This window comes from Leopardus geoffroyi, chromosome C3, assembly GCF_018350155.1.
Source record: "Leopardus geoffroyi isolate Oge1 chromosome C3, O.geoffroyi_Oge1_pat1.0, whole genome shotgun sequence".
NCBI lineage: Eukaryota > Metazoa > Chordata > Mammalia > Carnivora > Felidae > Leopardus > Leopardus geoffroyi.
Window position 1 is genome coordinate 63,082,234 of NC_059338.1, and position 27,219 is coordinate 63,109,452.

The 27,219-nt window shown below is 45.3% G+C and overlaps 1 protein-coding gene and 1 non-coding gene across 12 annotated transcripts in view; both read left to right on the forward strand.

Annotated features, from left to right (window-relative positions):
* SDCCAG8 (SHH signaling and ciliogenesis regulator SDCCAG8) overlaps positions 1-27,219 on the forward strand; it is a 246,791-nt gene that overhangs the window by 198,278 nt on the left and 21,294 nt on the right. The window lies entirely within an intron of this gene.
* On the forward strand, positions 19,108-19,272 carry LOC123587128. The gene has a single exon (XR_006707182.1). It is a non-coding gene; the product is annotated as a U1 spliceosomal RNA (small nuclear RNA).

A 27,219-nucleotide genomic window follows, 5' to 3' on the forward strand; every position in this document is an offset into this window, starting at 1 on the left:
GAAGTGAGGGGAAGAAGGAATCAAGTAATTTTCCTCCTATTACTGTTAGTACCTGTTTCTTTGGTCTAAATCCCAGTGACATTTTTAAAAAAATTATTTGTTCTGTTTTGTTTTATTTTTTAACCCACGCTGGGTGTGGAGCCCAATGTGGGGCTTGAACTCACGATCCTGAGTTCAAGACCTCAGCTGAGATCAAGAGTCAGATGCTTAACTGACTGAGCCACCCAGGTGCCCCCCCCCATGACATTTTTTATAGCTCTGGGAATGAATCTGCAGGATGCCTGAAGAACCAATGACTTTGAAGATGACAATTGTTGGTCATATTTCTGTTTGGCTTAAAATTTCCCTAAATCAAGTCTAATTTTTATTTTCAAATTTATTTTCAAATTTACATATATTCCTATGGCTATTCAAACTAGATGTGTAGTTTTTGCAAGAAGCACTTTAAATCCCAAGAAATGTCAAGAATTGTATGAGATGAGAGATTGTAGTTGATTTACCAATGTTGCCAATGTATATAGCCTTCCGTCACCTCCCAGCCAGGCTGCTTCCTGCTCCCTGCAGTTCACTTACCTTAACACCTGGCGCTGTCCTTGGTGCTAGGCTAAAGGGTCCTCCTTTATAGGACGGACACCCAAGTAGATAATAAAGTGTAATGCGTATAATGATACTTCTCTTCGGCCAGTCCTACTAATTATGACTCTAAGCAGTGGTATTATTTCTAAGAGATTAACATTGAGAATAATCAATTCAGAATATTAAATAATCAAAATGTCCGGCAGCAGAACATTAGTTACATAAACAGCTAACAATAAATTCCCTACAATGGAATTCCAAAATGCTAATAAAATCTCTTGTTAGCAGAAAAGTGTTTATTGACATGACAGACATTCAAACTGTCTCCATATCTGTAAGGAGAAATAGGATAAAAGTAGTATATATTACATGATTCCATTTTTGAAAAAAAAAAAAAGATACAGATATATAGACCCAAAATATCTTCTTCACGCTCTAGCTTTCATATCCCACACATGTGGACTCAAATTTTTTCTCTGTGCCAACTCGTATGCAGAACTCAGCATCTCTCTGAATTCCCAAAAAGACTTCATATGCACAAAACACGGCTGATCAGCATGGACGTAGAGGATATAATAAGAAAAGTGGTGAGCATTTACACCCTCAGAAATTATAGCATCCCTCAGAAACAATGTAGCAATTCCCACTGATCCGTGGTTCTCTCTTTCAAAGTCCCTTCTAGGCTGTGTTTCCACTCAGGAAACTTTTTCCTCCCTCTGCTTCCCGTCCCCAGCCGCCATCACTGTCTTTGCTTTGTCACATTCTGGGGACCACTAATTCCTTGCCCCTCTAATATTCAGAATAATCCAAGTCTGCCCCTGCTCTTGCCTCAAATGTACATACATTCAAACTAGCCTGGGTCTTGAGTAAAAAGTAAAGTTAACAATGCAAGCTTTACACACACACACACACACACACACACACACACACACACCCCTAAAGAAAGTTTAATAAAACAGTACATACCTTTGCTATAGACTGCAATCTATGTTTTCTGTTTAATGACCTGCTAGGGGCTCGTGACCCAGAGTTTGAAAAACTGCCGTAGGAGGCCACTTAATGACCAGAAAACTTCAGCATGCCTGTTTGGAATCTTCTCAGATTATCAAATTACTTCTTCCAAACACCGAGTGAATACATTTGTTTCCATCTTGTTACACACCTGTGTGTGCCTATACACATGTACACACACACATATACACACACAGAGGAATGTCATAGTTTACATTAGCTGTTTCTATGCAGAGGGGTTATTGGTGTGTTTTCTTAACATTTTCCAAGAATTTGTAAGTTTTCTGCACTGAGCATGTGTTACTTTTGTAAAAGGAAATGTAAACAGTAAAAAAAAAAAAAAAAAATGTTTTTTTTTTTTTTCAGAGAAGGCTCAGCTTGGGTTTTTGCCCCTTCTCGGAAGCCTTCCCTGACAAACCCCTTCTAGGTTCCCTCCATCTGTTTTTCCATTTTGCCCTTTTGATTTCGTGTGTCCCACACTTACATGTTTACCTTATAGTGGCCTGTTTCCATCGTGTTTTCCTCCTGGTTCTCAGGCCTTTCCCCTCCCCATGCTGCTTCATCTCCCTAGACCTCTTCTTCCTTCCCTTTGCAACAAAATTCTTAAGCTGAGATCCATAGATGGGCTGTGAATCTCCCGAAAATGGATGCAAAATTTAATGTTTTTGTTCCTTTTCTGGGAAGCAGGTCCAAATAGTTTGTCAGTGCCTACATTATGCCAGGCAAGGTTCTAGGTCTGATCTTTTGTCCGACTCTCTAAAGAATTCCTGACCCGCTGTTCTCCATAGTCACCCTGTTTACTTTTCTTGCCTACAAGGTAGGTGCCAGGAGGTGAGGACTGGTCTGTCTTGCTCATCACCAGGGTCCTACTGCCTAGAACAGTGCCTGAAACATAGTAGGAACCCAAAAAGTGGGACCTTTCCTGTAATTACACGTTATGAGGTAGAAAAGACATTTATTTTACTATCCCCATTTTCATAGTTGAATAAACATCGCGATGTTACTTGAGGAAGAAGGAGGGAATCATAAGCATCATGGGACTCTGGGAAGTCAGACTGGGCTTCATGCTGTCTTGTTGTGGAACTGGCCACGGAGCGTTCGATGGGCACCAGTGTGGGGGTCTGTCTCCTCATCTCTCAGGCTGGATCCTGTGGTTGCCTAGGCCTTTCTATCTGAAAATCCCACCCTTGTTGGTGGGCTCAGGGGCCCAGCCCAAGTTTGCAGGATCCGCATAGTATGAACACCAGGCCTCCTAACTGCTAACACTTGGTTAGAGAATGCTCGGCACGCTTGAGTTTTACTTTCCCTTTGGCTTCATATAATATGGTTCATTTTGTTTTTGAAGGTAGTTTGTTCCATAGAAACCAGACAGGATGTTGTTTCAATAGTAGGCTGATGTCTCAACATGACATATTGGCCCGCTGAGATCTCCAAAAGTGTGAAACCCGCCTCTGTGCACTTTCTGGTACGGTGTGAATGTTCTGACCCGACGAAACTCCTGTTAAGAATGATCAGATTGGGGCGCCTGGGTGGCGCAGTCGGTTGGGCGTCCGACTTCAGCCAGGTCACGATCTCGCGGTCCGTGAGTTCGAGCCCCGCGTCGGGCTCTGGGCTGATGGCTCAGAGCCTGGAGCCTGTTTCTGATTCTGTGTCTCCCTCTCTCTCTGCCCCTCTCCTGTTCATGCTGTCTCTCTCTGTCCCCAAAATAAATAAACGTTGAAAAAAAAAAAAAAAAAAAAGAATGATCAGATTATCTCATTTTGCCATCAAATTGTATTTTGAAGTGTTAAGTTGGGTAGCGTAACTGCTCTTGCTGGTTAAGTAGATTCTCTCAACCCCTGCAAAATATTATTAAAATCCGGTAATTCAGTCTCTAGTGCAAGTTGTATTCCGTGTATTTTCTTCAGACCATGGATGCGACTAGGACCGTGTGTTTCAAGTTCAGCTCTGTGTGTGGTATTCCTGTGATAATTTCAGGATATAAAATAAGATGTTTACAAAAACCAACCTGAGACCGATACTATACAGCAGTTTAGCAGCAAATTTCTACTCTGGGTATTTAACAATAATTGGGATCTTTCTATTGGCTTCGCATAAACTCAGATTAGTAGTAAAATGTAAGCACCAGCCCATTTGGCAAACTCCCGCACTTGAGGCTCACAAATTTGCTTCTGATTGTGCTTTTCGGTCGCACCTAGCTCAGATTTTTGCTTGGTGCTTTTTTAAATCCTCTCATTTACATACTGTGGTAAATTTAAAATGGGAACAGATGAAGGCTGCTAAACTTTCCTATTTCACTGATGAATATGGTATTTTGCTTCAACTATCTAGCTGTGATATATTCAATGACCTTTAAAACATGAAATAGATACTTCTTTTCATATATGCTGTGCAAGATGGATTATTAGTGTTGTCTTCCCTTTGATGGGGCTGAGGCACAGAGGCCAAGCCCAACATCTGAGAACTAATTGCAGCAGGGCTAAAATTCTGTTTCCTGTTGACGGGCTCACGCTGTCGTGTGGGCTGAAACACCCCCTTCACGTGGGGTCCTCTTAGAGCCACGCAGGTGATGCATCTACTCCCAAGTGCACTACAGTCTGTGGATTATGCCTGTTTGGAGTGTTAGAATGCATGGTTAGGTACGAATAAGAAACGAGGTAGTGTCTTTTTGGGTGGCCAATAGGGATTTGGCTCTAGCTAACCTTAATATGTGATCTTATTTATTTGTGTTTTTTTAATGTTTATTTATTTTTGAGACACATAGAGAGACAGAGTGCAAGTGGGGGGGGGGGGCAGAGAGAGGGGGAAACACAGAATCCAAAGCAGGCTCCAGGCTCTGAGCTGTCAGCACAGAGCCTGATGCGGGGCTCAAAGCCACGAACCACGAGATCATGACCTGAGCTGAAGTCAGACACTTAACCAACTGAGCCACTCAGGTGCCCCACATCATTGAGATTTCTAAAATCATGCTTCCTGTGCAACCTGCACTGTCTCCTGGTGATACAGGCCTGTGTCCCCACTGGATGGTGAGCACCTGTGGGGAAGAGCGCTTTATTGGGGCCTGCATCTTGCATAGCGAACAGACACAGCACTTTGCAGCCGATAGACCTTGCATGAGGTCAAGGTTTCAATAAACACACCAGATATGGCATTCCTAATGCGGGCATCTGGTGGTCAGAGAAAACTTCCTAGGGGAGTTAGAATACAATAACTTTTGTAACTGTTCATTTTAGTTTCAGTAATCAAAATCATTATTAATTTTAATGTTATAAATAAATAAATAAATGTATATATATATATATATATATATATATATATATATATATATATAAAATATATGTACTGCTTACAATACAATGCCACAATGCATAAGACAAGAAAAGTCTAGGGCAGGGGCGCCTGGGTGGCTCAGCCAGTTCAGCGTCCGACTTTGGCTCAGGTCATGATCTCACAGTTCATGAGTTGGAGCCCCACATCGGGCTCTGTGCTGACAGCTCAGAGCCTGGAGCCTGCTTCAAATTCTGTGTCTCCCTCTCTCTCTGCCCCTCCCCTGCCTGCATGCCATCTCTGTCTCTCAAAAATGAATAAACATTTAAAAAAAATTTAAAGAAAAAAAAGAAAAATTTAAGGCACAATTTTAAAGAAAAGTACAATATTAAGAGAAGGGAATCTTTCTATTTCAGAATGAAAGAATAAAAAGTTTAAAAGCTATAGCGAAAACAATTCCCAGGGAATTGTGAGGCCTCTTTCAGCCCTAACATGAAAAAGTGGGCCAATGGCAAAATATTTAATTGCATTGCATCAGTCTGTCTTGGGCACACTCAATTGTGCTAAAAAACTGGAGGCTCTGAAATTTCATAAATGACCCTAAATCAAAATGTCTTACTCCAAATTCAGCCTGATAGAAAGCCAAGCTTGTGTCCCTGCATCTCACTTCAGGCAAGCCCCACATATTAAATCCAGATTTCCAGAATGGATGAGTTAAGTGGTCATTCGTCCCTGAACAACACAATTCACCGTAGTGAGTTTGCCTTGTGATGCTGGTGAAACACTACTCAGTTCGTTAGAGCCCTCTGTGCCGCATTTGCAGGGCAGAGCATGTTTGAGAATGTTACCCAACCAACCAGCAGTTTCAGCTTTCTCACGGGACCTGGCTGGGTGCTATCCTGGGCCCTAAGGAGACAAATATGGGTCAGAGTGGTCTCTGCACCCGAGGTATGTGTGGTCTGGGAGTGAGGATTAGGGGGGTCCTTTGGTCTCCGTCCAGATGTCGTGTGTCCCCCACCTCCTTATCCACTGCATGAACCAGGAGCATGCAGAGTTTACTTTGATGTCGGCTTCCTCTCCTTGTTTTGGTTTCCTGAAAGTGAAAACCTGACGGAATTAGGTCTGAGAACAGTAGTCAGGTTCTTTTCTTCTTTCTTTTTTAAATGTTTATTTATGTGTTTTTGAGAGAGAGGGAACAAGTGGAGGGGGGCAGAGGGCGAGAGGGAGACACAGAATCTGATGCAGGCTCCAGGCTCTGAGCTGTCAGCACAGAGCCCGACGCGGGGCTCAAACTCACGAACTGTGAGATTCACGACCTGAGCTTAAGTCGCATGCTTAACCGACTGAGCCACCCAGGTGCCCCAAGTACTCAAGTTCTGTTTTCCTCCTCTATCCTGCCCTGGCCAGTGGGGAAATTCCCCTATAATTCTAGCTGCTCTGGGCCCTGCAGGTTATGGAAAGCTAAATGATGATTCTTTTAACAAGCCTGCAGAAATAGAAGACAAATTTGGCCATATAGTGGCAAAATAAATAGTATTTTTAAAAAACGGATGCCTCAGTTATAATGAAGCCAGTGTGGGAGAATCTGCTTCGAGAAAATGATTTCTTAGAAGAAATTAGAGTGAGCTGTTCCCTGTATCTGTAATTCTTTTCATGCAAATATGTAAGGAAAACCAGTCTTTTAGCCTTTATTTTTATACTAATATACTTAGGTCAAAGTGGGTCATTCCCAGCATTAAAAAAAAAAGGGTCGGAAGCAGGGGAAGTGGTTTACTTTTTGTTTTTGGTGAGGGGTAGGCTATTTCTTTCTTTTCTTTTTATTTTGAGGGGACAATCTTCTGTCTTTATCTCCTCTTTCTCATTATGCTTTTCTGGACCTTCCATCATGCTTCCTACCATGGAATTGTCCTGGGTAGAGGGGAGCTGATTAGAGCTCAGCCTGTAGGTTTTTTGGTAGATGCTATACTTTAATAAATAATAAATACACTCATTGCTCTGTCTTCTAAAGAACGTTTGTTTTTTTAGGGTCTTTGTGCATTCATCTGGGGGGAAAAAAAGCAACCAAATCTGCTTTATTCAAATTCCAAATTCTAGGGGAGCAGATTGTCACAGAATATACAGAGATGAACTTCCAAAAATAAAAATGGATGAAGGAATCATAGGTATTTATCATGAATGCTAGAAACATTAGGGCTTGGGAGTCATAAATGGGCATCATGCTTTATAACAATTTGTCAATTATTTCCTAATTTTTATTTATGGAAAAGATCATATGAATATTCAAGTTCAGCCCTTGTCTCCTGTGTTGATTCCAGAGACACGAGGATGTTTCATTCTCGGTATCAGATCAAAAGTGAAAATTATCACAAAACTAGAGAGCGCCCAATCCTAACCACTAGACTACCAGGGAGCGACTATTATCACAAAACTAGAGATAGCTCATGTAAATGTCCACATTGTTTAATAGTTGGTTTTACATCCAAGGCACGGTTCTTTCTTTTTAAATGTGATATCAGAGCCGTGCAGAAAATATAGGGAAAGAATGCACCTTTTAAGTAAAAATGTCTTTGCTTTGCCTGGCCGGTCAGTCTCCATATCAGTCATGGCTTACCACTGTTGACTGGTATCGTGCACTGAGAAATGTTTTCTTTTAAATACGGTGTATTTTATTTCTGAATTTTCTGCTGGTAGCAGTCTTTGCACAAACATGGCATTTGTAATGTTGATGGTTGATGTCAAAGTACAGTGTATCTGAAGTTTAATTTTTCATTAGTTTTATAAGGCATTTAACATATTGATTGAAGTCACTCAAAATTGATTCTTAAAAGAGAGATCGTTTCTGTATTTATATAATAGCAACCTCATGCATGCTTTATGAATTTCAGCTCCAACCCTCGGTTCAGTGGTTATCAAAGGTGGTTATCATCATTTACAATATGAGGAATCCAAGAGCTGGAGACCTTGTTGACTTGCACTGAGACAGCACGGCCTCTGGGCTGTCACGTGTATTCTTTTCTTTTTGGCTGCAGTACCCAAGGCATCTCTGTCTATCAGAAATGTAATCATCAAGTATCCTGGTATGGATCGAGATCTCTCTGTAGGAACCTTTGGGATCCATCCTGAAATGAGGTCTCAAGAGGTACAAGACACAGTTCTATTTGGTCTTGACTTGTGTGTGGGTCTGAGCAAGTTACTAACTTGAGGAGCATACTTCTTATGAAGAAGTCTGGTGATCAAAACGACGATCTTAAGATCTTTGCTGTAAGAGAAATTCATCCACGCCACCAGCCTCCAGGGCCCAGGACCTTGTCTCTACTTTCATTTCGTGCGCTAAGGGTTCTTGGTTCCAGGCCCTCTTGCTGACTCCCAGTTTCCATAGTTTGGCACCATTAAACATTGTACAAAACTTCTTGCTACCATGTACAAATTTTCTGACACACCTTACAATAATGATGATTATTACCTAGCACATAATCATACAACACATAAATACATATATAATAAATTACCATTACAATTGTTATCACTAACATTGTAGCAGCTAACTTTATTTTTTTTATTTTCATTTATTTTAGAGAGAGGTGGGGACAGGGATGGAGGGAGAAAAAGAATCTTAAGCAGGCTCCACACTCAGCTCAGAGCCTGACGTGGGGCTTGATCCCAAGACCCTGGGATCATGACCTGAGCTGAAATCAAGAGTCAGATGCTCAACCAACTGAGCCACCCAGGCGCCCCAGCAGCAGCTAACTTTAGATAGTACTTTCTGTGTACCAGCCACTGTCCATGTTCTAAACGCTTACCTTTATTGACACATCTAATTCTTGTACAACCCTATGAGGAAAGTACTACTCAGGAAATTGAGGCACGGGGAGGTCACACAGCCACTTACACGACAGAGGAGGAACCAGAACCATGTGGCTTTACTCCCAAGTATATGAAGAAGGGAGGCCGATGTGAAGACCTTAGGAATATTTTAGCTCCCGTGATATCAATTTTTAAAAAGTTCCTGCGTGGTACCAACCAGATATGGCATTATTTTATGTTCTCATTCTCTGTGTCCTCTGAGCTGCTCTCCAGCCACTAAGCCACGACTGTGGTTCCCCGAGGGGCATCTGGTCAGTTTCAGAACGGAGTCCCAACATGCGTGCCTTAAGCGGTGCAAACATATCTCACACCTGAGGATCCCATGTCTCTGCGTGAAAATCTTGGGTGCTGATCGATAGGAGAAAATGTGATAGAGAGCCTAAAATAGTCACATTCTCAAGTATGTTTATGTTGCTGTAAATTCAAGGCAGATGGATGAATAGTGAGAAGGAATAGAAGAGGAACAATCATTTGAAATAAGAGAATGGCAGGAAGGGCAATTCAGTAAAATCCTTCCTTCCATTAGAAAAAAAGAAAAAAAAGTCATTCCTAATTATTGACGGTTTACCATTATGTTACACTAGGTGCTCTACAAAAGCTGTCCACAGTTTACCCCAGTTTACAAATGAGGCAACTGAGACCCAGAGGAAGGAAATTGTCTGTGAGAGGTGAAGCTACACTTCAAACAGGTTTACCTGACTCCAAAGCCTGTGCTGTCTCTACAATACCTCATGGTCTTTCTGCCTCTAAAAGAGACAATGGTCCTAGTGGACCCAGAAAAGCAGTGGTATTAGGGGGCCTGTCAAGACGCAGTCCGGTAGAGTCCTGAGAAGTGTTGCCAGGAACAAAAGTCACTGGAAAAGTAGCAGAACGTTACACAAAGGCCACAGGGGGACAATAATTGTACGTACAAGAAAAGAAAACGTACAGCCTCTTGCCTGAGCGCAAATAGAAAGTGATGGTGAAAACTGAGGAAGGTAGTAAGTTTCTAATCTGTTCTCACATGCTTTTGACCATGTTCATGCTTTCCATGCATTACCACTCAGTGGCAGTGAGGTAAACTTTGTGCCACCAGATAGCACTGTCACAGCCGGGCTTAGTGCATACATGTCACAGTGTGTTTGTTCCTTTTTCAGGCCGTTTCTGTGTTTCTCCTTTCTGTTACCGTGGCAGTATTAACGTTATTGATCTGGGTGGAGCACAAGGGTGTTATCCATATGTGGCACAGGTTAGATTTATTAAAAAATCTATTTAGGGGCGCCTGGGTGCCTCAGTCGGTTAAGTGTCCGACTTCGGCTCAGGTCATGATCTAGCAGTCAGCGGGTTCGAGGCCCACGTCAGATTCTGTGTCTCCCTGTCTCTCTGCCCCTCCCCTGCTCATGCTCTGTCTCTGTCTCTCTCAAAAATAGCTAAACATCAATATATAAACGTATATATATTTTTTCTTTGTCGGTCACCCAATATAGAGGGCTCTACTTAATGCAATCATAAAGAGGTACAATTTTTTTTCCCACAAAGTGCATGCTTTCTTATTGCAAACACCAAGTTTGTGCAGTGATCCCTCATCTGCATAGGAGGGTCTCTAGGATTGGCAGTAGACATTGGTCAGTTTTCCGCGAGGCTACAGCTGAGAGTGGGATCGGTACGTTGTCAGGAACGGTATATCCGAGCACACTTAACTAGCAATGTGACTGGTCGTCATTGTAAAGCCTGGAAATTTCCTCTTGTCTGAAGGTTGACGCAGCCCAGTCTTGAGAAACACCTAACTGAACATCTGAACACAGACGAAAGATGATTCCGAGGAGGACCATCCCTCCCTCCATTTCCACAAGCACGTCCAGTGGGGGTGAAGGGCGCACATCCATTGTTGAGTCGAGGGGAGAAGTTCGGGGGTCACTTTCTTTCCAAGATGTCACCGTCACAGATGAGCTCCCAGTTTCCAGCCTCCCTGGGGAGTTTCCCTCCTGTTTCCTATTGGTGTGCGGTCCCCCCAGCAACTTCCTGCTATGTCTCTCAGGCGGTTGAAGTCACTGACCCCTTAGCCTCGGCCTTCCAAGCTCACCTGAGGGGAAACCACAGTTCCCAGCAAGGCGCTGCCTGTTGTATCTTATTGCTTAATTATTCTACCTATTTAATGCCACTTAGAACATTGTCAGCTGTTGAGAAAGGGTAATTATCACTAGTCAAATGAAAAACACTTTTTTGGCTGCCTCACGGATACACATTTTACTGGTACCTTGATACATAATGAAGCCTGATAGCAAAACTTTTGCTTGTCTCTTCTTCAAGCCACAGCTGTTTCCCTGCTAAATTCATCCCATCTGTCTTCCCTTCCGTAAAGCTGTAGGCAGTATAGCATAAGTACAGAAGCAGTTCAGTGCTATTTTGGATAAACATAGCTGAAATTTGAATCTTTGCCATTTGCGATGCACACATTTTGTTTTACTGCTGTAAAGAGAGCTGTCAAAATACAACTACATGGATAATTTACTAAAATACAGTCAAATATAAGGTTGATCAAAAAGAAAGTGCACGGGGTCAGCCTGCCTGTTCCCGGCTCTGCCTGTTCCCTGCTCTGAAAGGTGTCCCCGCCTCGCGATCCCATGAATGCTGCTTGGGGAAGGCGGCAACTTTGCGGCCTTTGTTTTAATCCCGCGGCGTGGTCTCAGGAGTCAGCAGTTCCTTCAAACTGTCTGTGGCATGACTAGCAGAGTCCTTGAGAGGCTCTAGAAGTCCATTTTCTTAGTCTCCAAAAAATTTGCATCGATGGGAAACATTTTTTTCTTTCTTGGCACATCCAGTCAGATTTGAACTACATTAGCATTCTGCTGTGTTGTGAAACGGATTGCATCGAAACCTTTGTTACCAGTCAGGCAGTACATTTTATTTCCGTATTACTCTCTTTCAGGGTTATTGGTACAGATGAGTGTACTGTCGTATCTTGTTGGTTCATCAGTAACTCACATTGCTTTAGAGTCAATGGAGAGGTTTTCTTCAATGAAGTCCTCTTTCTGAATTCTAAGACCGCTCACCTGCACCTGGGCCCTCCCCTTGCACGCCGATCTACTGCTTTCCTTACCCATGTGCCAAGGTCTTTCTGGAGGTGCTGAGGGGAGGGGCCAGTATCTAATCTACTTGGGTAGGCACCGTGGCCAGAGCTCATAAAATGTAGTTGGAAGTCTGTTTAAACAAAGCTTGCCGAATCGCGTCACGTTGATGCCATCATGAGTGAGTCCTCGAGCAGAGATTTAACTTGCCTCCACTCCACCACTGAGGTTCCTCTCCCAGCACTTTCCCAAAAGCGTCTTTGCGAAATTTCCCCAGATAGGGATCCCATCGACAACTACATGCAACCCCCTGGGAGTGACATCTTCTCTGTCTTGTTCTCCACCATTTCCCAGCAGCCGGTAGGGAGTACGTTGTAGGTGTTTGGTAAATACTTGCCGGGACAGGTGAATGTTGTGGTATTTTCTTCACGTTGCGTTGAAGTCCCTGTCTCTTAGTCACTGGAAAACACCAGCATCAACAGCGTGTATGGTACTTAAACAGCTTTAGCAAGATCATATGCTGCATCTCCAGCTGCTGCCAGTGAAATTGTTTTCCTAGAAAGTCCCCAAGGCCTTCTCTACACCGAGGCATTGCCCTCTTTTTTATCTAGTTTTCTTCTAGCAAAAAAAAAAAAAAAAGAAGTCCATATTCTTCAGAAGCAAAAGCAATATGACCTCCACAAATGTAACTAATTCTCTACTCCAGCTGAAGGTAGAGATGGCAGCTTTTGCCAGTGGTTCCTTGAAAGCCATCTCTATAAAAAGGGTGATGTGACTGTGATGCCATCTGATTTCAGGCCAGTCGGTGCTTTATAAGCACGGTCTGTGATGCTGTCATTACAAATCCTATTTTCCTTGGGGCGCCTGGGTGGCTCAGTTGGATGAGCGTTCCACTTTGGCTCAGGTCACGATCTCACAGATCGTGAGTTCAAGTCCCGCATCGGGCTCTGTGCTGATGGCTCGGAGCCTGGAGCCTGCTTCGGGTTCTGTGCCTCCCTCTCTCTCTTCCCCTCCCCCACCACTTACACTTTGTCTCTCTGTCTCAAAAATAAATAAACACTTAAAAAAAATCCTTCTTTCCTTCAATACCTGCCTATGTCAGGTCCTGTGCCAGACATTGTGGCTGCCCGTGAGAACCATCCCCTGCTCACAAAGGGCTGACCTTTCTTCCTGTAGACAGTTCTGATGCACTGTGATCAGAGCGATGATGTGGAACATGGGAGAAGGAACATATAGGAGGAGATCAGATAGGGCTTTGTAGAAGGTGATTCTTGACTCTGAAGGAGAGCTGGGTATATGCAGAGTAAAAAAAAGGCACTCTTTCTAATAATATTCTTTGGATTCCACACTTTGGAAGATCGGTTTAGACTTAAAACCCAACATGAGAAGCAGCACATGACTTCTGTCTGACTTCCCTTGTATTCCCAATGTTGAGGCATGGTTCTATGTCTTGTTCCTCCTGGTGGCTCAGTCAGCTAGCCTGGAGTGTTTCTGTTGGCTGTCCAGCTCAAGACTGTCCTGACTCAAGGACGTCTTATGATGCCTGTATGGCACAGTCCAATCACAGTGCAGGTCTCTGTGCAGATTTTTATCTTGGGAGGGAGAAAATAATACACATAACACAAAATGTTCTCTAGGGTAACATTACTCATTTAACTCAGCATATGATGAGTTCTGTGAGTTTTTCAGTAATTCATTGACACCTTCTCCCCATCTTTATGATAATTCTGAAGCCTATGCTTTTGACTCCATTCTCATGGGAAGGACTCTCCGCCATCTGTGATGGGAAAGAAAACAAGACCATTCTGCCACATGGGCACATGCCCACACAGGATATTTAAAAAGCAACGTCTCCGGGAAATACCTGTCCATGTAATCTATCTGAACTCTCAGTGTTCCTATGAGTGCCAGCAGGTGTAGATGGCTATTGTCTGGGGAGAAGGCTGGAAATAACCCTTTATTCAGAACCCTGTAAAGAAAGTTGGGTTGCCACAGTCAGATCCTCTTGACCCTACATTGCTGACAAGGTCGGAGAAAATGCTATTCCTAGAGGGGAACGGAAGTGGCTATCAAGGGTTAACCTGGCCCTGATTGACACTTGATCTTCAGAGTAGTATTTATTTTTAGACACTTCAGTATGAAGCATGTGGTACTGGTACTTAAAAGAATTTTTTTTTTTTTTTTTTCCGAACATTGCACGCTTAGGCTTTTCCATCATACTAACTGCTTACAGGGAGCTTGCCCAGTTCCTCCCATTCTCTGGGATGGGTTGGTCGCATGTTGTGAATTTTAACATTTGCATCTGGCTCTTTATTTTCACGAGAGGGTCACAACCTAGCGATTTCGTCTTGTGCTCAAGTAAATGACCACACGCGCTGAGTGGATTCACCTAGCTAGAATTTGATCTGAATGGGACAGACCAACGGATAGTTGTCAGAGACTGTCCTTAACAGTTCCCTGCACCAGTAAGCCTGCTACCACTTAGTTAACTGAGATGCCAGGGAATTCCAAAAAAAAAAAAAAAAAAATCTAATTAATACACATTATTAAACATATTTACACACACTGAACTATTTCAAACCAGTAATGCTGGAATAAAGACAAAATAATACTGTGTATTTACATAACACCATAACACCTTTCACTAGGAAACTCTCAAGTCTTCACTAACTTACTATGCCGCACTGCACCCCACGAGGTGTGTCGGAAGTAAAGGTAGAACGGTACCAAATGCTAACCAGAGGAGGGAAGCACACGTCTTGTGTAGGGTGATAGAGACTCCTGAGTGGCCCCAGAGCATTCAAGTTCAGGTCACCCGTGGTAAGGTAGCATCACAGGATTATGGATTTTAGTTTCCTTCTTTATGGTGTTGCTTTTGTTGTGTTTCCCATCTAGCCTGAAGCCTGTGCTGTGCTTGAATTGACTGGAGGGATGAGCGGAAAGGACTGAGGCAAGCGTACCCTTGACCTTGACAGTGCCCCCTAACCTGGTCACTTGGTCCGTTGTGTAACTTTCCCTAGACACTGCCAAATAGGATTTTCTTCATTTTTCCCCCTTAGTGGCAATTTTTTTTTTACTTTTTTTTTTTTTTAACGTTTATTTATTATTGAGAGACAGAGAGACACAGAGTGTGAGCAGGGGAGGGGCAGAGAGAGGGGGAGACACAGAATCCGAAGCAGGCTCCAGGCTCTGAGCTGTCAGCACAGAGCCTGATGCGGGGCTCGAACTCAACAAACCGCGAGATCATGACCTGAGCCGAAGTCAGTCGCCTAACCAACTGAGCCACCCAGGTGCCCCATTTTTTTTTTTTTTTTTTTTTTTTTTTTTTTTATCAGAGTGTGACAGTCTACTTTCCAGAAATGCCTCAAGGCAGCCAGACACATGCTAGTCAGTGAGAAAGGTGTTGGTGAGCCCTGGTCTCCTCTGGAAGGGTCAGGGCTGATGCCATTTCCAGCACCTCCCATAACAGGACTGGCCCAGCACAGCAAGCACAGAGAACATTCCAGGACCTCTGGGGAGCACCTGGGGCAGACCCAGAGCTGGATGCAGTCGAGAACCCATGTGAACACAAGAATATAAACAGACCAATGGGAATAGTGAACTATGCATTTAGATTTTTAAATAGCATACATTAACATCTTGGAATGAATTTTGCATTTAATATTCCATTGCATTTCCAGAAAGTTTAGTGCTGGAAGTTAGTATTCATTTGGTTATGCTACACAGTGAATTTATTCACCTGCTCCTTTGGGGGAAAAGAGTAACTTTCTCTCTAGAAGCCTTTCTCACAGGAAAGCCTTTATTTTGGCTTAACCTCTCAGATTTTTGGATAATTTAGGTGTCACAGATAAACCCATGATAGGATAGCTTTCAGACACTATAATTTAAGTGTCTCTGAAATGTAATAAATAGAGCTTTGTCTGGGTTTGGAGAAATAATGTTTTCTTCCCAAACAGCTGTTCATTTGTATTAACAATTTTCTCTCTCTGGAAAGGCAGTATTTCTGTTTTATATCCAATCTTGTCTCCTTTCTATCACGTTAGCTGTGTTCGCTCCATTGTGGCAGTGTTTTTAATATCCCTGAGCACCGTGGGCTGATGACAAAACTGACCTCAGGGGCTTCCAGAAGAGAAGCTACTACTTGTTTTTCCCTAGCTTATTTCTGGTCAGACTGTCCCTGTATATCTTACTGGGGCTGGCTGATTTCAGTGCCTTTTCATTTCGTCTGAGACCATTTGGAAAAGGCATTTAAACACCAAATGCAGGATGCACAAATCTATACAAATCTATGCCCCCTTCTTCGGTTGGCAAAGCCAAAGGTCTTTGGTTGTTCATTTTGGGGCCCCTAATTAGCACCCAAAGAGGCAATTTCTGAGGCTGTGATGAAGATAGTCATAGCAAGCTGTGAGGTCTGGCCACAGGAGCTACTGAAATATATTAGATACTGGCCCTCCCCTCAAAGAGGTCACGCCCAATGGGCCTACACTAGACCTTTGCACACGGGAGAAAGAAAGCAGAGAATCATGGGAGTGAGAACACGAATATAAAATAAAGTTTCCTAACAATCTTGTGAGATGGACAGGTGGGACATGTATGGTAAAAATTACATTTTACTTTGAAGTCATCTGGTTAGAGAGAGGCTAAATATCACCAAACTCCCATGGCTGGTAGGCTGAGAATCAGACCCTTTCCTACTTAATGTCTCTGAGAGTCATCATAGGGAAGGGTAGTTAAGAACGTGCCTTCTGAACCCAGATGGCACGGCTTCAAATACCTGCTCTGCCCTCTTCTGCGCTGTGTGATTTGGGACGAGCTACTTAACGTGGGCCTAAACATCTCCATCCATAAAATTATGACAGTTGTGTTACGTATCTCATGGGGTTAAGAGGATTGCACGAATTATTACACAAATGTTCAGAGCAGTGCCTGGCACACAGCAAGGACTCAATAAACGTTAGCTATGTGCATTGCCACAGCGCTCAGCACAGGGAGCAACATGTACAACCTGTAATCAGAGCTCGTGAACATTAAATAGGTCTTCCCTACACCTTTAGCGAAGTTAGAATGAAACAGCGTTTTTGTTCTCGTGCTGTAACCCAGGACTACTGCAGCCCTTGCAATTAATGAAGGACACACCGCTCACAATGTCGGCCTCTGGGGAATACTGTCAGGGGGACGGACGGTTAATAATCAGGTCTCCACCCCTGACAGATCAGAAGTGCCGCCTCATAACGATGCATTCCAGAATACTCTAGAGAGGCCTTTGAGACTCATCTCCTTTACGTTTGAAAGCGTGGGGGCACTTGGTGCTTATACAGCGCCAACTTCCAAGTAACACATCTCCGTTCACAGTCTATTATGCTCAGACCCTCCTGGAAACTGCTTTTGACTGTTGACTGGAAATGTGACCAAAGATTAATGAATTTGGAAGCACTGAAGTGATAGAAAAGGTATTTGTTTGTTTGCTTGGCTGGTTGGTTAAAATCCTATTCTGTTTTGAACTGAGTTGGAGTCAGCGGTGAAATTAGGAAGCTGGGGGATCCAGTGATTTTGGAAATCAGTCCAGGTCCAATCAGGTGAGGGGGATGCAAGGAGGGAGAGAGCAGAGGCCGGAGAAAAACTCACCCCAGATTCCAGCCCCCAGATCCCACTGGCCCAGAAGCCAGAGGAGAGTGTCGGGGACACCTCGGGGCTTTGTGTGTGTGTGGGGGGGGAGCTGTCTGCTTGGGCACATATGTGCACCAAACCTCCCTTTGCTCCATGCCAGCATCTGATCAGCAGCCTCCAAATGTTCTAGCATCCCCAGCAGATCATTTTGATTCAGAAGCCTTCTATTGACAGTTAACTTTTATTGAAAGACTATTGTCTTGATAAGAAATTTCTGACAACTTCAATGATGTTGGATTCCAAATATATAATGACAGCTCTGATGGTGTGTGTTTGTGTGTGTGATGCATTCAAATGCTCTAAGGAAAACTGCTCTAATTTTTCACTACGCTGGAGGGGGCACCCAGCATTCAGGCTCTGTGCAAGTGCACATAAACACACATGATACTTGAACCACGGACCCTATAGAATTTACTAGCATACATGGAAATTTGGTGAGGACAAAGTTGTTTTTTGTTTTGTTTTGCTAGGAGACTGTCTTGTCAAATGTCCAGTAGCTTTTAGTTAAGTTCCACCCAAGGGCAATGTGGTATGGACAAAGGAGCACCAGATCTTAAACAGAGAAATCTGGCTTTCAGTCCTGTCTTAGCTATTTTATAGCTGCCGTGAGGATCATGGGTTTAGATGACAGACCTGGGATTGTGTTCTAGCTCTCCACTTACTATGTGAATAAGGCAAGATATCGGGGGCATCTCTGGGCCTCACTTTCTTGTCTATAAAATGAGGATCACAATAGTAGCCATAATACCTTCTTGAAAAGGTTGCTAATAATGACTTACAAATAACTGGAAAAACACTTAGCACAGTCACTGCACATAGAAGAGTCTCAATTAATATTATTATTATTAATTATAAGCAATAATTAATACTTGATTAATTAATACTTGATTAATTAATTATTGTTAATTATTATAAACAATAATTAATACAATGATTACTGAACAAAGTAATCATACTGTTTATCGCTTTAGTTATGTTATTATGGAATCTTAATTGCCTCGTTCATTTGAAAGAAGCAGCACTTCGTATATTCGGGGCCGTTTTCAGAGTTAGGTGAGCTCGTGTATGTGGAAGCACTGTGCATATGCTCTGAAGTACTTTTTTAATGTTTATTTATTTGTTTTGAGAGAGAGAGAAAGCCAGCATGAGCGGGGGAGGGGCAAAAAGAGAGGGGGAGAGAGAGAGAACCCCAAGCAGAGAATCCTGACACGGGGCTCCATCCCACGACGGTGAGATCATGACCTGAGCCGAAATCAAGGGTCGGACGCTCACCTGACTGAGCCCCCCAGGCGCCCCTGAAACACTTTATTAAAAATAATGATGATGATGATGATTGTACGTTCACTTAGTGAGGATCTCTAAGGGCCAGGCGTTTCACATGCTGTCTCTAACTCTCCAAGTAGTCCTCGGAGGTAGTAGAATCATTTTATATTGAACATGAAACAGGCTTAGAAGAATTTGCCTGGGACCATGCTGAGCTTTCAACGTAGATTTTTTTCTTTTAATTCAAAGTCGTCATTCTACATAGCTGCATCTCAATGGTAACAAAACAATTGTTAGTAATAGGTTATCGTTCCTGTTGATAATAGAATCAGGCTCCCGGCATCTAGTCTGTGTAATCATCGAGTAGTATAACCTGCACTGCATGTATTTTATATTAAAACATATGATTTTTATACTTACCTGGCAAGGGAGATACCATGATCAGCGAAGGTGGTTTTCCCAGGGCGAGGCTTATCCGTTGCACTCCGGATGTGTTGACCCCTGCGGTTTCCCCAAATGTGGGAAACTTGACTGCACAATTTGTGGTAGTGGGTGACTGCATTCGCGCTTTCCCCTGGGGGTGGGGGACAAATGTATGAATTTGACAAAATGCATTGAACACATACTCGCAGACTTACGTGTGTATCCACCCATGAAGCCCGAGGCTATGGAGGAAGTTTCAGAAAGGAGGAACCTGTCGGCAAGATCTAGGCAGTGGCCTTGTGGTTGGAAAACACGTGCTATCCCCACATCCCCAAGGGGAATAATTTGAAGGGCATACTTTTTGAATGGCTAAGTTCTGATACTTTCATTATAATATTCAATGCTTTCTTAGTCGCTCCTCATGTTTTTGCATTTCAGTTACATGAATTTTCATTCACATTGTAGATTACAAGTAAATGGAATTTACAGTTTGGTGCCCCCGTCAGCATACTAATTTGAACTAGTTTATTGCTCACCAGCTGACAGTGGTCTGCTCAGGTGGGCAGCCTGGAACCCGGGCATATCCTGAGGGGACGTGTCTGTGCAGAAGTGTCCCTGAACCCCTGGAGCCTACTGGACTTCATGAGATCTGCATGGCTTTGGCAGTTACTTTTTTTTTTTTTTTAATTTTTTAATGTTTATTTATTTTTGAGAGAGAGCGAGAGACAGAGCACTAGTGGGGGAGGGACAGAGAGAGAGGGAGATGCAGAATCTGAAGCAGGCTCCAGGCCCCGAGCTGTCAACACAGAGCCCGACACAGGGCTCGAACCTATGAACCATGAGATCATGGCGTGAGCCAAAGTCAGATACCTAATCAACTGAGCCACCCAGGCTCCCTGGGGTTCAGCAATTCCTCACTGCAGGTTTGCTGAAGTTTCGCTTCTTTATTTATTTATTTATTTTTTTTTTTTGCTAACCCTTTCTAAGCCTCAGTCTCCACAATCTATTAAATCAAAATAATAGTGCCTGACTATTTAGAGTTTCCAAGCAGATAAAGGGATATTTCATTTAACGTGCTCAGCACTTAACACGGCATCCTTTTCCACCCTTCTTTGACTTCTGAAAGAAAAAAAAAGGGTCTACTTTTGCAACAATGGAATATTCGGTTTGCTTTTTTTACCATCCCTCATTTGCACGGACTTGGAAAACCATGCGTGGTCAACCAACACATGGATCAAACAAATTTACAAGGAGATCAGAAACGGCTTTTCACCTGTGACTGAGTGGTGCCACCGGTGGGGGTGTCCCATCTGCAAGAGGGCTCTCTGCACCAGTCCGGAGGGAATATCCCAGCTGTCCCTATGTTACAGAGGCTAGACCAACTGCCCCTCACCCCCACTCTGCAGATTTTTGCTCCTGAAGCCGAGCGCCCTGGCCTCGATCACTCACATGTGTCTGCCAGGTTTAACTTTTAGTTTGTCTAAAAGTTAGTCTTTCTGATTCCTGGCCTGATGAAATATTTTAGAATATTTTCCCAGTCCCGCTCCCCTCCCCCGTCCCCCACCGCTCTAAGTTACAAATGGCCAGATTTCAGTCATCAGGAGAGTCGAATGTATTATTTTTTTGCAGCCTGTCTTTCTGGGGGCCGGATTCCAAGGAGGCAGCCCGTGGGCTCACAGGCCAGGAGAGCCAGGATTTCAACAGCGTCAACAATCTTTGCTCATCATACGGAAAAGCAGTGTGTCAGTGCCGGCTCATTAGCATACAGCCGCGCCGTGCTTGCTAACAAAGCAGGCTCTGGGTATCTGCTGGTTTCTCAGATTGTCGGTCTTCCTTGACCAAAAAAGAAGAGGAGAAATAGCTTCAGGCAAGGGTGCTGTCCCTCTCCCGCGGCCAGAAAGCCTCCCAAGGATTCCCACAGGGAGAGCTTTGAAGTGGTTTTCAAGTAATCAAGCTCTTGGGAAAAGGAGACCAGCCACCCTTTGTTTTTCTAATCTTGTTCTGAATCACGACAGGCAAATAAATCGCCATGTTGTCGAGTTAAAAATGAGCGAGCCCCGAATAATTCCCGATCATCCCTTTAACAGTTCTGTTTAGTTAGCAGGCTTCAAAAGAAAGAACTATATATGGGCAGAGGTACGCCTGCGTGCCCCGCGCGGTCTGTCTCCCGATCCCTCTTTTGTTAGGGGGATGGAGGGGAAGGAGAAACTTACAAGCAGATGTGCTGCTAGATCTACAGGCTTCTGCCAACCATATGGCATCTTAAAGAAAGATGGTTGGAGCGTCTGGATTAGCAAAGAGTCGGGATGGGAAGCCATGTGTCGTGTTGGTACAGGCAGTTGTTTGAGCTCTCTCTAAATGGCTTCAGGAGATTGTGTAATGGAACAAATGGTCCTGGGAGCCCGGGAACAGCCTTGCCGCTGCTGGATAGGCAGTCGGCCCTCGGGCGGGAGCTGTTTCCCTTTTTCCTCCCCCCTTGTGGCCTCTCCTTCTTTTAGTGTTCTTCCAACTCCGAGAATGGACTCAGAACTTTTCCACTTAGAATTTCGCTCTGGGCTCTCCCCGCCTGGATGTCTGCCTGAACTCTCTCCTCTCCCTTGAACCTGGAAGTGAACGCTGGGGTCCTGATCCAGGTCCCCTCCTGCGGTCCCTGCAGGGGTCCGGGCCGACAGAGGCCTTTCCCAGCTTCCCTGGAGGTGTTCTCCCACCACAACTTCCAGAAACCCCAAGAGATGAAAAATCTTTAATCCCTTAATGGGTCAGCTCAGAGTTTTATGTGGTCCCAGGTGTTGACCACTTAAGAGACGCGCGTGCTCCTTCACCATTTTGGATCTCATGTGTGCCACTTAAAAACAAATTGTACTAATTCCATAGCAGTGAATTCTTTGGTCTTTTGGGTCATGCATGCCATTAACTGAGCAGGACTCCACTCCCTGATACGAAATGCAAATACAAGTTCAAGACTTGAGACACTGCGATACTGGCACCGTGTGGGCAGTATTTCATCTGGGGTCACGTTCTCTGTCCGTTCTTGTTTTGAGAAACTGAGGCAGAAGGGACACCTTCCAGCCAGAGCAAATCTTTGGAGCTGTTCTCTTGGCCAAGCTCTTTGGACACTTCAGCTGCATTCTGGGGCAAACAGATCTTTCTTTGTGGCCAGTTCAGGGCCACTGCATATACGATGCAATGCCTTTCGCTGCTAGCAAGTTGGGTAGGCCTCCTCAAGGGAATGGGTGACCCACCCCCAGGTGCCATGATGTATCAGATGCCCTGATGTATCATGCATTGTGGTCCACGGGAGGCGAGATGAGTAGCTGAGGCAGTGAAAGAACTGGCTGATTTATCTGACCACGTTATCAAAGCAGCAGCCAGTCGGGTCAGTGGGAGTCTCTTGTGGGTGCCTGGTTTGTGCTGCATGCCATGGGAGCAGAGAGCACTGAACAGCAGCATCTCCTTTAGGGTTTGAGCTCCCACCGCCCACCCCCCCCCCCCCCCCCCCCCCCCCCCCCCCCCCCCCGCTCCGATCACAGGCAGTGAGCCCAACTGCCCCAGAGAATGGGAGCAAATAAGAAGTGAGAGCCCAGGTTAAAAGTGAATAACCTCCCCCCCACCTCAAGAAATGAAACGTAGAGCATGTGCAGGACTGGGCTGCAGTGGGAAGGAAGAAAACAGCGTCCCAAAATGTGAATATGTCTTCAAACTGTCATTGTTTTTATGTACTTGTGGCTGAGGCAGATGATTTGCACTGTCTGACACAAGGTCATCTGAGAATCACTTGGAGATCATTACCAATTTCTTTCATAAATAACTCTTTTCTGCAAGGATACCAATGTCACCCAGTTATTTCAGATGAGGTGCTATTTCATTTTTGTGAATTCTTTGTATTAAAAAATTATTCGTGGGGCGCCTGAGTAGCTCAGTCAGTTGAGCATCCGACTCCCTCTCAGGTCATGATCTCACGGTTCGTGAGTTCAAGCCCCGCATCGGGCTCTGTGCTGACATGACAGCTGGGAATCTGGAGCCTGCTTTGGATTCTGTGTCCCTCTCTCTGTCCCTCCCCTGCTCGCTCTCTCTTTGTCTCTCTCAAAAATAAACATTAAAAAATTTCAAAAAAATTATTTGTATCTCATAGACACAGGTTAAAAACACATTACTTTGACCCCCACCCCCAGGGCTCATTTCATGCTGAACATGGGGCGGAGGTGGGGGGCCGTGGGAGAAGTATAATTTTGATTGTTATCTCCCAATTGGAAGAAATTACCACTTTAATCCTTTATACCATCCAAGTGTACATGGTCCCAAATTTGTCAGCATTAGAATTTCTTGAAACAATGCAATTAAACTGCAACATATTTCCTAACATTCTTAATTAAGACAGTAACTGAAAAATGTAGATTAACAGAAGTTACTGTTTTTATCAACACATTTTCTTTCTTTCCCGCCACCATCACATCCCCCTCCCCCATCCCTTTTTCTTTTTTTTTTTCTTTTTTTTTTTTTTTTGCTTTAAATGTCTGATGTCAGTTTCGTCCACATGTACATTATGCACATGGCACCGAAGAAACAAAGTAAAAAATTCTCTTTTAATTCTGAGCTGCATGCCCAACGCCACATGCACTGTCTGTTACATGTCGCTTCTTATGAGGTTCATGCTGGGAGTTTCTTTTTAAAGGCAAAGTGTTTCTGAAGGAAAGAGTTCAGGTTGCGCAGATTGTGTTAGAAAAACCTCACTCTCTCCGAGTGGAATTAATATACTGATTGTTCCGTGCAGGCTCAAACTGGCAATGTGTGCAAAAGTTCAAGAGTATCTGGGAGTGGAAATATGGAGGAGAATTTGAGAGAGTGAGCGCACACAAAGAGATGGAAGTGTTGTTGGAAAGTGAAATTAATGGTAACTTTGTAAGCAGGCAGAGGGAATGTAAGTATGAACAACTGTGCAGTAAAGGGTCCTCAGGCTTAGAACATTTGTGCAGAATCAGAAAGCCCTGATTCTCATGGCGCATTTTAGGATAGGTCATGAAAACCAGTTGGGTTATTGAAGGACAATGGGGGCGCGGATAAAGCGCTGTCACACCCAGCACCTTTTAACTCGCATTTCTTTGAGGTCTTCAGGTGTTGGGCCCTTTCAATTGGGTCACAGGAGAAGCTTAATCACTAACCCAGAAACCGAAGCGGGCCGTAATGGTGCTTCGGCCTGTCAGCCAATATTTTTTTCCTGGTTGGTTATAATCTTGAGTGTCCAGGATGATCCACAAACGGTGAACGTTTGGTTTACACGTAAGGAATTAAAAGGTAAGAAAAGCCAGTAACAATCACGCAGCACCTTTCCCATCACAAGGAAACTTTTCCCGCACTGCTCCCCAGGGAGAAGGAGACGGGGACGGGAGCTTGGAGTTAATGAGCCTTTCGCCCACCTCCTTCTTCGACTGCCACGTCGGCTTAATCCTCGCCGTCCGCCACAGCCCGGAGCCCCGCGGGCCCCGCGGAGCCGCCCCGGCCGCCCGGCAGGTGCAGGCGCCTTCCCGGGACCCCCCTCCCGCGGGCAGCCGCGGCGCAGCCCAGAGGTCGGGGCGAGCGGCCGCGCGGCCCGGGGGTTGGGGCGGGGGGGCGTCGGCGGGCGCGGTGGGGGGCCGGAGCCGGGCGCCTCCCCGCCCGCCGCGGGAGGGGCCGACCGCAGCCCCGGGCGCGCTCGGAGGCGGCCTGAGAGCAGGTGCAGGGGCGCGGCGGGCGCGCTCGGAAGTGGCCAGCGCGCGGCGGGAGGCGGGCTGCATCTCCGGGGCTCGTCCTGAGCGCGCACCACCGCTCCCCGCTCCCGTCGACTTTCACTGCAAGTCTGAGATGGAGCCTTTCATTGGCGGCATCTAGGAAAAGGTGGGGGGCGGCGGGGAGGCGAGGTGGGGGGGAGACGACCACTACCTTCTGTTTGGCAGCTGCTCGTCTCTAAAGCAGGACACTGTCTCCGGGGATGGTTTAGGGCAGGTCCTCCCGTGGCCGTGAGCTCAGGTCAGGGCTTGGGAGGATGTCAGTATTGTGCGCCCACAGCTCTCAAAATGCTGCTCTGCGGCCTGTGGGGAGAGACACTAGCAGGGTCCCCAGCCTCCCGTCACCGCCCCGCGCCGCCCCAGGCCCGGCTGTCGGTCCTGTAGCCCCTCACCGCCTATTGTCATCGCCTGGGAGGGTGTTACTGCCGCTGCATCACAACCACCAGGACCTGGCCTAGAGAGAGTAAATACTGGATGGATGATTTAGCATGCCTGGGGGTTCTTAAAATCTGGGCACTGCTGCCCACAGGGGATTCCTAGTCTACACAGTAGAAGCTCACCGGGCGTGGGGGCCATGACCGGAACCAGGGTGGCGGTGCTGGGAGGGCCTCGGCACCAACACTGAGCCCACTGCTGGGGCCCTCACTTGGCCCAGGGGAGCAGCCTTCAGGAAGCCTGTCCTTCCCTCTCTTTTCTGTTCCTCTCATTCAGGAACTCTTAATTGAGGAAGGATGCCTCCTTTGCTCTGTTCGGAACACTGACCAAGTGCTGTAGAGACAGAGCCCCTGACCCTCTCCGCCATCCCGTAGTGACACCTCCCTGCTCTCTGAACCCAATCCTGTCTCCCCTGCTCTCTCAAGGACTGCACACCTTGGACACAGAGATGGCTTCTGCTTGGAGCACCCCAAGGTTGATCGATGACCGGAGGCAGTGGTGGCCTTCCCTAATCCAGAGCAGTCTTAATACGTCTTCTCTCCCTGCCGCCCACCTCAAGGCCACCGTGGTTTCCTGAGCTGCGTGGGGCACTTTGTTTACTTGTGCTCCTTTTACAAAATAGAGGAAGGAGTATTGGAAGCCTAGTCTGGTTCTCTTGCCACTTTTAAAATTCAGAATTTCACAACCCAAACGTTAAAGTGTTGATAATTGGTTCCTTCTGCCCCCCGCGACGGCGTGGAACTGGGCGAGGTTAGGACTCTTGTGCTGCCCGAGTTCCCCGGAAAGGAAGTGGGCAGGCCTCTGCCGGACCTTCTAGCTGGAAGAGCTCTGCCACCGTATTATCCCGACGCCCGTCACTGTGTGGAGGACCCCCTTTTACTAAATGATTTATTACTCTTAGCAGAATTCCTTTGGCTGCAGATTTTATTTCTGAGTCACTCTGTTCAGCTCAATTGGTCGCCTTCAGTTACCGTGGCAACCAGCAGATGGGGTTCTTTGACAAGGGTCAGCAGGGAGGCTGCCTCAGTATAGACTATAGAGGGAAGAGGAGCTAAATAAAAAGCTTTCAGCACTGACAGTTCTGTAGCGGATGGCCAGGAGTACTTATCAAATTACTTGCATTAAAACCTAATTAAGATGTGTGCCAGTAAGGGTGCCGTAGTGATTGGACCTGGTTACTGAGCTGCCGTGGGCCCACTCTGACTCGATCACACCTCTGTGACCAATTTGCCGACCTCGAGAATGGTTGAACATGAAGAAGACAGAGGGCAAGCTCACTCCAGTGTGGACCTGCTACACTCCAGGACACTCAGACCCTCTGGGAGCGCCTGGGGGACCTCACTGGCCCCGAATCTTCGTGCTAACACCACACTGCTGCAGACACTCCAGAGGGCATCTGAACAGGCCCCTCGTGCGTTCTCATAGTGCCACATCTGCTTTTAAGACTATACTTGGCTTTAGTTGGAAATAGTATTCGTCAAAATAAAACTGATCTCTTAGTTGTTCCAGATACAGGGTACTAAATAGACATGCTGTCTAAGCACAAAGGATCTTCTGTAGGGAGGAAAGGGACATTTTCCGGTCAGTTGACAAAATTAGAAATCAGTAGGTTAGATAAAGGTATTTTGTCACTGTTCCAAGTCAATGTAGTTGATAATATACTGTGGTACATGGGAGTGCCTTTATCATTAGGATGTACACACTGAGGTCTGGGTGCCCGCAAATAGCTGTCAGATGGCTCTGAAAACAATAAAAAATATACAGGGGCGCCTGGGTGGCTCAGTCGGTTAAGCGTCCGACTTCGGCTCGGGTCATGATCTTTTGGTCCATGAGTTCAAGCCCCGCGTCAGGCTCTGTGGTGACAGCTCAGAGCCTGGAGCCTGTTTCAGATTCTGTGTCTCCCT